The sequence below is a fragment of the Oncorhynchus masou genome, chromosome 25 (genome assembly GCF_036934945.1).
Source record: "Oncorhynchus masou masou isolate Uvic2021 chromosome 25, UVic_Omas_1.1, whole genome shotgun sequence".
NCBI lineage: Eukaryota > Metazoa > Chordata > Actinopteri > Salmoniformes > Salmonidae > Oncorhynchus > Oncorhynchus masou.
Window position 1 is genome coordinate 28,609,025 of NC_088236.1, and position 12,414 is coordinate 28,621,438.

General features: G+C 39.8%; 1 long non-coding RNA gene across 1 annotated transcript; it reads left to right on the plus strand.

The window, feature by feature from the left end:
• The first annotated feature begins 4,604 nt into the window (after nt 1-4,604).
• LOC135513532 (uncharacterized) lies at nt 4,605-8,408 on the plus strand. The gene is made up of 3 exons (XR_010451556.1): nt 4,605-4,677; nt 7,860-8,224; nt 8,331-8,408. It is a non-coding gene; the product is annotated as an uncharacterized LOC135513532 (long non-coding RNA).
• The last annotated feature ends 4,006 nt before the right edge of the window (nt 8,409-12,414 follow it).

The window sequence follows — 12,414 nt, forward strand, 5'->3', positions numbered from 1 at the left end:
GTAGGGAGCGTCTGACGAAACAGTATTACACGTGGGGGTGGAACCAACTATTGAATATTGCTTTTGTCGAATTGACGTCAAAAGTTGTTTTGGTGCATTCTAGCTAACCCTAACCGATTTCCTAACCTTAACTTATTCCTCCCAACCTGCTACATTAATTATCCTAAGCTGTTGCGTAAGTTATTCTAAACCTGCTACGGAAAGTCAATTTTTGACAAAAGCTGTATCCCTTCGAGACGAAACCACCATTGACCAGGTGGCTCTACTGACAGCAAAGGTTTTGGGTATAGTGGTTCCTCATTCTACTTCTCGTGTAATCGTTGTAGGATTCGATTGCATCAGCCGTCGCTTATTCATTTATGCACGTTTTGGTGAATTGCTTCACCAATTTAGGGAAACTACATTAATTAGGCCACAATATTGCTACCGAGTTTTCCTGTAGCTTCATAAATTGCCTGTATTGGTGGAATAAATGGTGAATGTGCAGTTTCACATCGATAAATTAATGGCAAAATAAGTCAACAGTCTTTAGTACAGCCTATAGCTGTCTATAGTGTACAAGCTGAATAACCAGTCACCAAGAGAAATGTTCAGGAGCAGGGGGTATAAAAAAAACTGTAAAGCAAGGAATACAGTTGTTTTGTAGGCTGTAATGTTGTATATAATTTACAAAATTCTGTAAAAGTATGTATGATTTTGATGTTTTGGGCTCCCGAGTGGCGCAGCGGTCTAAGGCACTGCATCTCAGCGCTAGAGGGGTCACTACAGACTCCCTGGTTCGAATCCAGGTTATATCACAACCGGCCGTGATTGTGAGTCCAATAGGGCAGCGCACAATTGGCCCAACGTCGTCCGGCTTTGACCGGTGTATGCGGTCATTGTAAATAATAATTTGTTCTTAACTGACTTGCCTAGTTAAATAAAAAATGTGCACAGTACATTTATTTGCATTAAGCAATGATGGGGATGTTTTATAATTTCACATTTAGTTTTTCTTTGAACACTGTAAACTGCAGATTTATGACATTCTATTTGGCATCTAATCTTTCGAATTTAGAAACAGGTTGGTCAAACAGGTGATCAAGGTCCAGCTAGGAAATGTGCATCCTCTCAGTACTTTTTGAAACCAAACTCTTTTACGAGCAGTTAAAACCACGGTGAATCAGTCAATGTACAAACATTGTTAATGCTATCTGCACTCAAAAAAGTATCCAATGTTCAAAGCCAGTGCTTTTGATTAAGTTACAAAACGGAGAGGCTGATCTGATCAATCTAGCCTGAAGGGGAATGGTGAAAAGGGGGCTTTTTGTGAAACCCTGAATTCAGTTATGCAAGTGATAACACACTCAACCTACGCAGGATCGTCCATTTTACTTTGTCATAAACTTATTTTCAGGTTTATCAGGTTGCTCCTGGGCGTGTATGTCCCGAATCATTGCAACGGTTGGTAGTACTGTAAATCACATTTTGGATGGCTGTTTTATGTCTTTATAAGCAGAGCTTGAACCGGTGTGCACCTCAAATGTGCTTCTGGAACCTCTTATAGAATATTGGCCCTAAAGTATAATGAGTACCGGCACCTCTGCTAGGTAAAGACCCACCTTATCTCAGCTCACTGGTCACCATAGCAGCACCCACTCGTAGCACGCGCTCCAGCAGATATATCTCACTGGTCACCCCCAAAGCCAATTCCTCCTTTGGTCTTCTTTCCTTCCAGTTCTCTGCTGCCCATGACTGGAACGAATTGCAAAAATCTCTGAAGTTGGAGACTCACATCTCCCTCACTAGCTTTAAGCACCAGCTGTCAGAGCAGCTTACAGATCACTGCACCTGTACATAGCCCATCTGTAAACAGACCATCTATCTACCTACCTACCTACCTCATCCCGATACTGGTATTTATTTACTTATTTATTTTTCTCCTTTGCACCCTAGTATCTCTTCCTGCACATTCATCTTCTGCCAATCTACCATTCCAGTGTTTAATTGCTATATTGTAATTATTTCGCCACCGTGGCCTATTTATTTCCTTAACTTGCCTCATTTGCACTCACTGTATATAGACTTTTTGTTTTCTTTTGTTCTACTGTATTATTGACTGTATATTTTGTTTATTCCATGTGTAACTCTGTGTTGTTCTATGTGTCGAATTGCTACGCCTTATCTTGCCAGGTCGCAGTTGCAAATGAGAACTTGTTCTCAACTAGCCTACCTGGTTAAATAAAGGTTAAATAAATACAATTTTTTTTAAACAAAATGAGCATCGACACCTATTTCAGTCCACTTAATCTTGAATTCATGTTCATTAAAGATTTTAAAAATGTTATGTTGCACTTTATTGTCTGGTAGATATTGTATGTCATGTGTTATTATCAGAAAGTAAGGGCGCTTGGTGCACTCTAAATGGACCTCCACACATGTTCATGTCAGATTAGTGACATAACAACAGAGAGATGAAAAATACACAACTTTAGACATTCTACTCAACTCACACATCACAGCTTTCATTCACTGGTGGATTCATTGTCACAAGTATTGATTGCTGGGCCACGTGAAATCTGTCTGCATGTACAGTATAGCAATCCAACTGTACTTTCTACTCCTTCCAATACCTAGGAACATGATGGCATGGATGTGTTGAAAAGGGCTCCATTACCAAGTGAAAAGCATTTGTACCACATATGGTCTGGCCACAGCAAGGCACTGTAGATCTGCAGCATCAAATGACAAACATCCAGCACAACACTTCAGCAATACATACTAAAGTAAAGGCCAATCTGGCACGGGACAGCTGGATGCATGAGCTAACCATGTTATGGTCAACTAGGTCAAGAATGAGTGTGTGCATGTATGGTGTGTGTTTGGCATTACTGCTTTACCTACATAATGACACCCACAAAGTTATTTATCTAATACAAGGGTCCAATATGGCCCTGGGCTTGCCTCTAATCTTGCATCAAGAGGGGCCTTCATTCAGCCTGCAACATGTTCCATTCTGTTCTTTCTCAAATTATGAGATTAAGAGTGGGATTATTTCCTCATTGTTACTGATAATGAAGGGTTACAGCATCCTTTACAGGGCCAGGGTTGTGTAGCAGGGGTGTTGAGGTTCAATGTAAGGACGCGAAGAGAGAGGATATTGAGATATAAACTGAGTGTGCAAAACATTAGGAACACCTGTCCTTCCATGACATAGACTGACCAGGTGAATCCAGGTAAAAGCTATGATCCCTTATTGATGTCACCTGTTAAAGCTACTTCAATCACTGTATATGAAGAGGAGCAGACAGGTTAATAGACAGCTTTTTAAGCCTTGAAACAGGTTCATCAGAGGATGAATGGACACAGGGCCGGATCCAGGCATAAGCGATCACTTAAAAAAAAAAAATAGCTTTAAACTGCAACATTTATTGCATTTTTTTGGGGGGGAACTCAGTCGGGGTTCCAATTTACGGCTGAGCATTAGAATAGTAGAATACATAAGGTGCAAGTTCGAAATTTGGTTGTGCATCAGCAATTTTTCTGTTATGTCAGTCACCGACAGTCACTCAATTAGCCATGCCAGCTAACAATTTTTAGATTGGTAAATTAGTCTAGCCAGCTATCTAAAGTTGTAGCAATCATGGCTGAATACCAACCAGGCACATGCAAGGGGCCCTGACCTCCAGCGGGTCCCCATTGATTTTGTTAGTCACTCTCACTCAGATATCATTAACATGGCATAAGTTGTGTCAAAATGTGTAGAATTGCAGGAAAGTAGCTTTAAAACTCTCCACCACGTGACAAAATTGTATGAATTGCAGAAAATTAAAACGGCATATTTGTCTATCTGTCCCCATGGCCAAATGAGTATATTTGCAGGAAATCTGAAATAAAATTGCAAATAATTATTTCCGCCCCATGGTAAAAAGTGTAGAATTGCAAAACAATAACGTTAAAAAAATAATAATAATTCTCTCCATCTTCAAGGGGAGGGGGCACTAAAATGTATAGTTCATGCCCCAACGAATTGAGGCTGTTCTGAGGGCAAAAGGGGTTGCAACTCAATATTAGGAAGGTGTTCCTAATGTTTTGTACACTCAGTGTATATTATACTATCAATGCCATGCAATACAGAGATAAACATCTACCATGCCAGAAATGAGTTAATCATCCCAATTTAGGAGCAAAAAGTATAGTGCTAATGAAGTACAGTGCCAGTGAAAACCAAACAGAATATGTGCCAGCAAAAGTGATCTGCAAAAAATGTGTTTAGTTACAAGCAGGGCATATTAAATCTGAAAGGAATCCGCAATCTCATCTTTAGTTTGATACTTTTCTCATTCACTCATTGTCATATAATAGGAGCAGAGGAGGGACAATGAGTCAACTGCGATCCTATTATTATCAAGCCATGTGTAAATCCAAACATCCTGCTTCATATCAGCTGCCCCAGTCAGAATGACAAAGCATTTTTTGAGAGCGATTGTGTCTGGTATGTGGCTGAGACACAATAGCACTGCCACGTTCCCCTCTGCCTCAACACCAGCCCGGTGTTGCATCAGGGAGAACAGAGAGCTGGCATTCCCCCTTCACACAGCTCTGAGAAAAATAACAAACACGTTATCCTCTAATTATATTACGACTAGTCTACCCCTGAGTCCAGGTTGCACAGAGGAGTCAGCATAGCACTATTAGGTATGGGAGTTGTGCTTATTGCCTCGTTATGTAATATCGTGTTCTATTATCATCATGCCTTTACTGTATGTATGTAGGCTACGTAGAGTGGATAGGTAAAAATCACATCTGGTGTCACCAATCCATTTAATTTATGGCGTGCTTCATACAGAGGAGATTCTTATCAATGAAGGCCATAAAAGGTACTCAACCAGTGTCCGTTCTTAGATATTTTCGGGGGAGAACCGTTCCTCTTTTTCGCATGTGATCTCTATTGGGAGATTGTATCCGATAAGAAAATAATATTGGAATATGTCTTAATCAGTTAAAAAAAACTAGTAATGTAATGTAAATGTACAAACCAAACCATGTAGTGCCATGTCGCGCAATGGAAAGTCCTGGTTTGGTGTCACTCAACCAAATCGCCTAACACTTCGCCAGTATTGCATCAGGGAGTTGGCAGTCCTACTCGAGTACAGTATGACAACGTGTCGTGAGCAGTGTTGCCAATGTAGCGACTGTCAATTCAAGGGGCTTTATTGGCATGATAAACATATGTTAACATTGCCAAAGCAAGTGAGGTAGATAATATACAAAAGTGAAATAAACTATAAAAATGAACAGTAAACATTACACTCACAGAAGTTCCAAAATAATAAAGACATTACAGATGTCATATTATGTACAGTATATATACAGTGTTGTAACGATGTACAAATAAATAGTCTCTATATATTTAGTAAGTGTCCAAACCAATGATGCATATAAACCGTGTACAACTAATTATATGTATTGGCCATTGAGTCGCTTTGAAGCCACTGGTCAGCAATATTGACACCCCCCATTCGGCGCAGTCCTCCATAGGAATAAATTGAGTTCGACAGTATTTCAATAAAATGGAGGACAAAATTACATGTATTTAAGTATTTTTGTGGTAGTGGGGACAGTAGTGGTGACAATAATCTCTAAAAATGCTACTTTAAGGAAAACATGTGTACATTTAAAACAATGTTTAGCTCACATAATATAATTAAAAAGTATACATTAAGGTATCTGTAATATATTAAATGTGGCAGAAATGAAAGTAGACATTAATAAATGCATTTCTATAGGTCGTTATCAATAAAGCGTCACAATAAGGTGAAGAGCATTCTATTTGCCTTCTGGGGTCAAGGAGACCTCCAGCTCCGCTAAAACCATTGACAACTGCATGCTGTCCTCAAGGGATTGTCAAATGAATGCTAAAATTCTTTGATTGTAATATGATCACCTCTTGAAGAGCTCATCAGAACAACTAATTTCCGGTTATTCCATGCAAAACAATTGTGCACATTTAGCTCTATATAATAGTTATTCAGAAAGTAACTGCATACATTTTATGATCAGTAAACATCATGTAATTTTAGATTAAGTAATTTTAGACGTGAGGGTAGCATAGGCCTATCCATTCGGCATGTAGTTTAGCAAACAATTTGTGTAATTTAGCTTGCTTCATCAGAGAAGGCTTTTGAAAAGAGTTTGACAATGGCAAGTACCTTCTAAACTCCGTCTAGTAAAGTTGTCTGGCTGACCAAGTTACTGGCATCACTAGGCATATTTAGCAAGCGAATCAAACAATATTTAGAGATAGTTAAATAGCTAGATAGTTTATCCACTGAACGCTAGCTAGCTGTTAGCTAGCCAAATTGACGTGATCTATATTGGCTAGCTATCTAGCCCATTTGATGTGGTCCAATGTCTGTATAAATTGCTTTCCAGCAGCAATCGTGATTAAACAGTCTTAAAATCAATGTTGAAAGGGGTATAATATTAGCTCACTAAGGTATGTTGATTGGAGAGAAAAAAAGTACGTAACTTACCAATGTTTATTTATAAAGTTTCTAGCTGACAAATATTGTTTATGGCTAGCTAGCACGATACACATGTGGGCAAATGCACCCTTCTGCCGCTTGACAGAACAGAGCCCAAAATGGATGGAAAATTAACATAAACCACACATACTTGTCAGGTAAAACAGTTTTATTTTGTATCACTCAAATATCCAATTAAATGGTGGCCAATATTGAGAGATAAAGGTGTATTCCAGCTGTGTTTTACGCTGTAATTCCTTGGAGCTGGCTGCGGGCTTGTCTCCCAACTGGGAATGGAATGTTTTAATCAATATAATGTTATTGATAATGAACCGTTATTTTCCAAAATATTTTTTTTACACTGGTGGGAGTGCCAAGATGGAGACAAGGTAGCTTCATCATAGTGCCCCCAATTGGTCATCTAGTATATATATACACATCATTGGTTCAGACCACTCAAGCAAATGTTATTATTGAAAGTGTCTAGCGACAAATTCAGCTGCTTTTCAGGCTGCCTTTGTGGAGTTCTATGATTTTGATAAGATTTAGTGACTTTTCCCACTCAATTCTACCGCAAGCGAGAGTGAGAGAAACTGTCTGTGCTACAAAGTCACAGCTACAGCGCACACAGACAGATTTTTATGCAGCAAGGAAAATTGGTGCTGTGACGTCGTCGCAGAAACGGTAAAACATCATCTAGCGACATCTAGTGACAAATCAAGGAGCCAATAGCTAAAAAATAGTTTGCAACACTGTCCATGAGAACCACCCGATTAGGCTACAGCTGTCATGGCTGCTAAAATGACATTTCTTTCTGCTCTGGCTACTTAGTATTGCTGCCACTAACGAAAACTATTTTTCACCTAATTATTAGGAGATAAGATCACACTATTACGAAATAACGAAATAATCCATTCTCATTATAATGAGAGAACATTATAAGGATAAAGACCTCGTTATTATAAGAAAGATCACGTTATAATGAGAACGATGTGGTTATTTCGAAATTATGCTATTGCCCGTTATTATGAGGAATAGTCTATGCCTTTTATCATGCTGAAAGTTAGCATAGGCTACTCTGCACGCTTGGCTTCCTCTCATGCACAGGTTGACATTATGGCCGGTTTGCTTGAGTTGATACCTTTTCTTTGATGCATTGGGAAATATTAGTGTCATTGAGCAATATAGATAGTGTTGTCATTAGTTTACGTACATTGCGTACGTAGGATTCTGAGTTTAAGGCTCTACATGTGGAAAAAACAATCAACCTCCTTGACATAGCGTTATTCCTTTTTTATCAACTGGGCCGACGTGAAGCTTCACATACAAACTAACTATCTTGCATCCAAGCAGGAAAATGACATAAATATGGATCCACAACCAGCAGACCACTGGCTTCCAGTTGAGGCTCGCATTCACTACAAGACCATGGTACTTGCCTACTTTCAGGCTATGCTCAAACCCTACACCCCAACCCGAAAACTCCGTTCTGCCATCTCTGGTCTCTTGGCCCTCCCACCCCTACCTGAGGGCAGCTCCCACTTTGCAGAGTCCAATTTCTTCAATGTCCTGGCACCCCAATAGTGGAACAAGCTTCCGACTGAAGCTAGGACAGCATAGTCCCTGCCCATCTTCCCGAAAAAACATCTGAAACCCTACCTCTTCAAAGTATCTTAAATAATCCCACAGGACCCACCACACCACCTCCTCTGGCAAAGGTACGAAGCTGGTCTGCAGGGGTAGGGGCCACCCTGGGTCATCCTTCAGACGTTTGGCCTTCATGTACTCTTTGGTGAATTACTCCTTGAGGATTTTCTTTTTCAGCTGATCGTTTTCTATGGCTGAGATCCTCAGGCCCAGCTCATTCAGCTTGATCTTTGTCTCTTCCACAATGCGTTACAGGTAATTATGACCTGTAACGCTTTGATGCCTTGTGCAGTCAACTAGTGTTCAGTTGTCTTCTTGGTCAGGGAATTAGATCACATTTACTGTTGAATTGACCTTTGGTGATGACGGTTGGAGGAGTTGTTATGTTGGTGGGTATTCTGTCTGGCTCTTGGGGAGACACCACCATGGCCAAGGCTTGGAACTCGTGGAGCCTGTTTGGGTTAGGTAAGATGTAAAGAGATATTACAAAAGTAGATTTGGTGTCAACATTTGTTATCAATACAACTCCATTCAGACAAATAAACAAATATGTTTGTAGGTGTACAGTAGTTGCAGACTTAACCACGTTTTATTCTGGCAGTTTGCCTATGCTTAGCTCTATTCCTGTAATGTCTGCTTCCGACTCACATGTAGATCCCCTGAACACAGCTTGTTTTCCAGCCCACTCTTGTTTTTCAACCCAGCTCACACTCTCAAACACCTAGATCCTCTGAACGCAGCTCACTCTCAAGATCCCAATCACCTGAATTCGAATCACCTGTTCACACACCTGTATGTCATTATCACACACTATTTAGTTCAGTTCTTTGCACCCCATCACTGTGAGGTATTGTTTGTTTTGTAACACAGAGTGTTGTTGGGCCTGTGAGTGACGCATCATGTGTATGATAGGATTTGCCTGCCTCACTAACAATGCCTTTTGCCTATTCCCTGCCTGTAATTTAGCCTATCGTATTTCCTGTTATCTACCTATTGCCTGATCTCCTGGACTACATTACTAGCCTGCCTTTCCCTGCCTGTACTGTTGCCCTTTTGGACCCCTGTATATGGCCTTCTGCCTGCCGCTGGATCCAGCTACCTGCCTCCTCCTGTGGTCCTTTGCAATGAACACCTGCTGCGTCCTGTGCCCGAAACCAGCTCTCTGTCTCCCCTCATGTTCGTTACCATTCTGTTTATTTTTATCCTAAAAAACTCCCTACTTCTTTCCGATGGACAAGTATACCAATTACAGCAACCACCATGCTTGAAAATATGAAGTGTGGTACTCAGTGATATGTTGTGTTGGATTTGCCCCAACATAACGCTTTGTATTCAGGACATGTTTTGCATATTCTGTACTGGCTTCCTTCTTTTCATTGTGATATAGGTTAGTATTGTGAAGTAACTACAATGTTGATGATCCATCTCTAGGTTTCTCTTATCACAGCCAATAAACTCTAACTATTTTAAAGTCACCATTGAAATCCCATGATGGTTTCCTTCCTCCCCGGCAACTGAGTTAGGAAGGACGCCTGAATCTTTGTAGTGACCAGTGGTGACGTGTCATTCAGGGCAGAGCCCCACCTGTTTAGCGAGAACAAAAGCTTGGGTTGCCTGTTTTGCATGTTATTTGGCATTAATACGTGTCACATATCAGTTTGCAAATAATGTTTAAAAAAATTCTAATAATAAAGTTAATAAATCTGCATACAAACATGGTCTCTTTTTTTTGCTTTAAGTTCAGTGCTTAAGTTTAACTCAGTGCCTTCTGTGGTGGTGGGGCAGCCAGCGGAGAATAGAGAGCGTAGGGGTTGATAATGTTGTAAAGTTGCTCTGTGATTGGCTCAGTCATGATAAGGGTAGCCACTTGGGTGCTGCCATAGAGCTACAATAGTAGTGCCCATCCCATGCTCAAGGTGATGACGTTAAAACACGTTATATCTACAGTAGCTTTGATTGGACTGATTGGACATCATACTTTCAAAATCTTAGCTAGCAAGCAGTCATGAATCAAGTCGACAATCTACTGGCAAATCCTTTTTAATCTTTGTCATATGAAGAGAAATTATAGATACACTGTATTAGTGCTCATCTGCCATTGAACTCAAACATTACACAACAAGTTGGAGATTACAAATTCAACAATGAGTGGTTTTGAAGGAATCAGTGGCTAACTGCAAGCATTGCAAAGCAATCACTAGCCTACTATTCAGTGGAGTGGGTGTGTGGTCTCAAGTCTGGGTTTAGGGGTCTCTTTTCCAAGCTTAAAAGGATAAACATTCGACATTGGCCATGCTGTCAATCCAGCATGACTTCTGCCGCGGTCAAAACAACTGGAAACTCAGAACAGGGAAATCTGACTTCAGTATGTTCAAGACAACTGGGAACTCTTGAAAATAATTTGCTCCGACTGGGAAAACGTGTTTTGAACGGTCATCCAACTTGGAATTGCAAGTTGGGAAATCGGGCCTCTTTCTACAGCTCCGACCTGAAGCTCACTGACGTCATCATGATTCCACCTTGTTTTTTTCCAGAGTTCCCAGTTATCTTGAAAGCACCATAAATCCAGAGAACGACAAAGTTTGATGACACAATTTGCCCTCAAAGTACTTCCTCGCCACCTTCCTGTTCAAGTGAGCACACCACAGCCACCACCAAAAATGTTTTCTTTGCTGCAGCATAAATTATGTAATATGCCAGGGAGATATGTATACTGTAGCGAAGAAAGTAATACTTGTGTAGTAAGCTGTCGGTAGCCCATGTGCCTCACCCTAATAATTTGGTTCCTTTTCCCCCTTTTAATTTTGCCTACTGTTCTTACTTGGTGATGCACATGTAGCCTATGGCCTGTTTTCGAGAAATGTAATCATTGAATATTGTAAGAGCTTTCATTGTCTGCCTAGTTAAATAAAGGTAAAATAAAAATTAAATAAAAATGGTCTGCTTATATGCCCCATTTATTTATCCTAAGGTTCTGACTTGGTGTACAGGGAGAATACTTTAAGAATGGCCCATGTTCTGAATTCTATCGCTGTACATTTCAAAAGTGCTGAAAAAATAGTTACAGTATATTGACTACGTCGGTCCGAGCTCACTCATTAATGTCTTAATCGAAATTACTGATTGCCACTAATCCGCTTGTCGTCCACTTACGCCATAGTTTGTACATCTCAATTGTCAGAAGAAACCACATTTGTTTAAGCAAGTCAGCCATATCAGCTATGTTTTTTAAAGGCAGTAAATGAGGCTGAATTAACTGTTTAGTTGCCAGACAAGGCTCTGCTGATAGCTAGGTGTAGCAGTGGTAAGGTGTTGGGACTCTGCTGTTGGGACAGCTTTATGTATGTAAATAAGAATTTGTTCTTTACTGACTTGCCAAGTTAAATAAAGGTTAAATAAAAAATATTTAAAAAAAAAAAGTTTGTGGGCACCGTTTGTCACCTTTATAGTGCAATTAATGTATTGTTTAGTGATGTGATATGTCATGTGTTGTGTTGTGTCTTTGCTGGCATGCATCTAAAAAACAAATTTTTTTGTTTTCCCCACCAAGATTTACATGCTAAAATCGCCACTGGTAGTGACACACCATCCAAAGTGTAATTATAAGTTCACCAGGCTCAAAGTGATGTTCATTGTTTTCATTTCTTTTTTACCCATCTACCAATAGATGCCCTTCTTTGTGAGGCATTGGAAATTCACTGCTGTATGTGTGGGGTACAGAGATGAAGTAGTCATAAGAAAATCACGTTAAACACTTTTTTTGCACACAGAGTGAGTCCATGTAACTTATTATGTGACTTGTTGATCTTTAACCCTGAACTTATTTTGGCTTGCCATAAAAAACGGGTTGAATACTTGTTGACTCAAGACATTAAAGCTTTTGAATTCATTTTGAATCATTTGTAAAAACACAATTCCACTTTGACATTATGGGGTATTCTGCGTGTAGGCTAGTGACACAACATCTTAATTTAATCTATTTTAAATTCAGGCTGTAACACAACAAAATGTGGAAAAAGTCAAGAGGTGTGAATACTTTATGAAGGCACTGTACCTGATTTAGCTTATCAACCAGATAATAATTAGGTAACTCTCCAGGAACAAGGTTGAAGAGGTCTGTCATACAGTATCACAACAAATGCAATGCAAGCCAATAATAATAGTCCCCAATAATGTGGCATCTTAAAATATATTCTTTAGATTCTCCACAGCTGAGGCAAGCTAACTGTGTTGTATCCCAGTATATTTTACATCCTTCAAG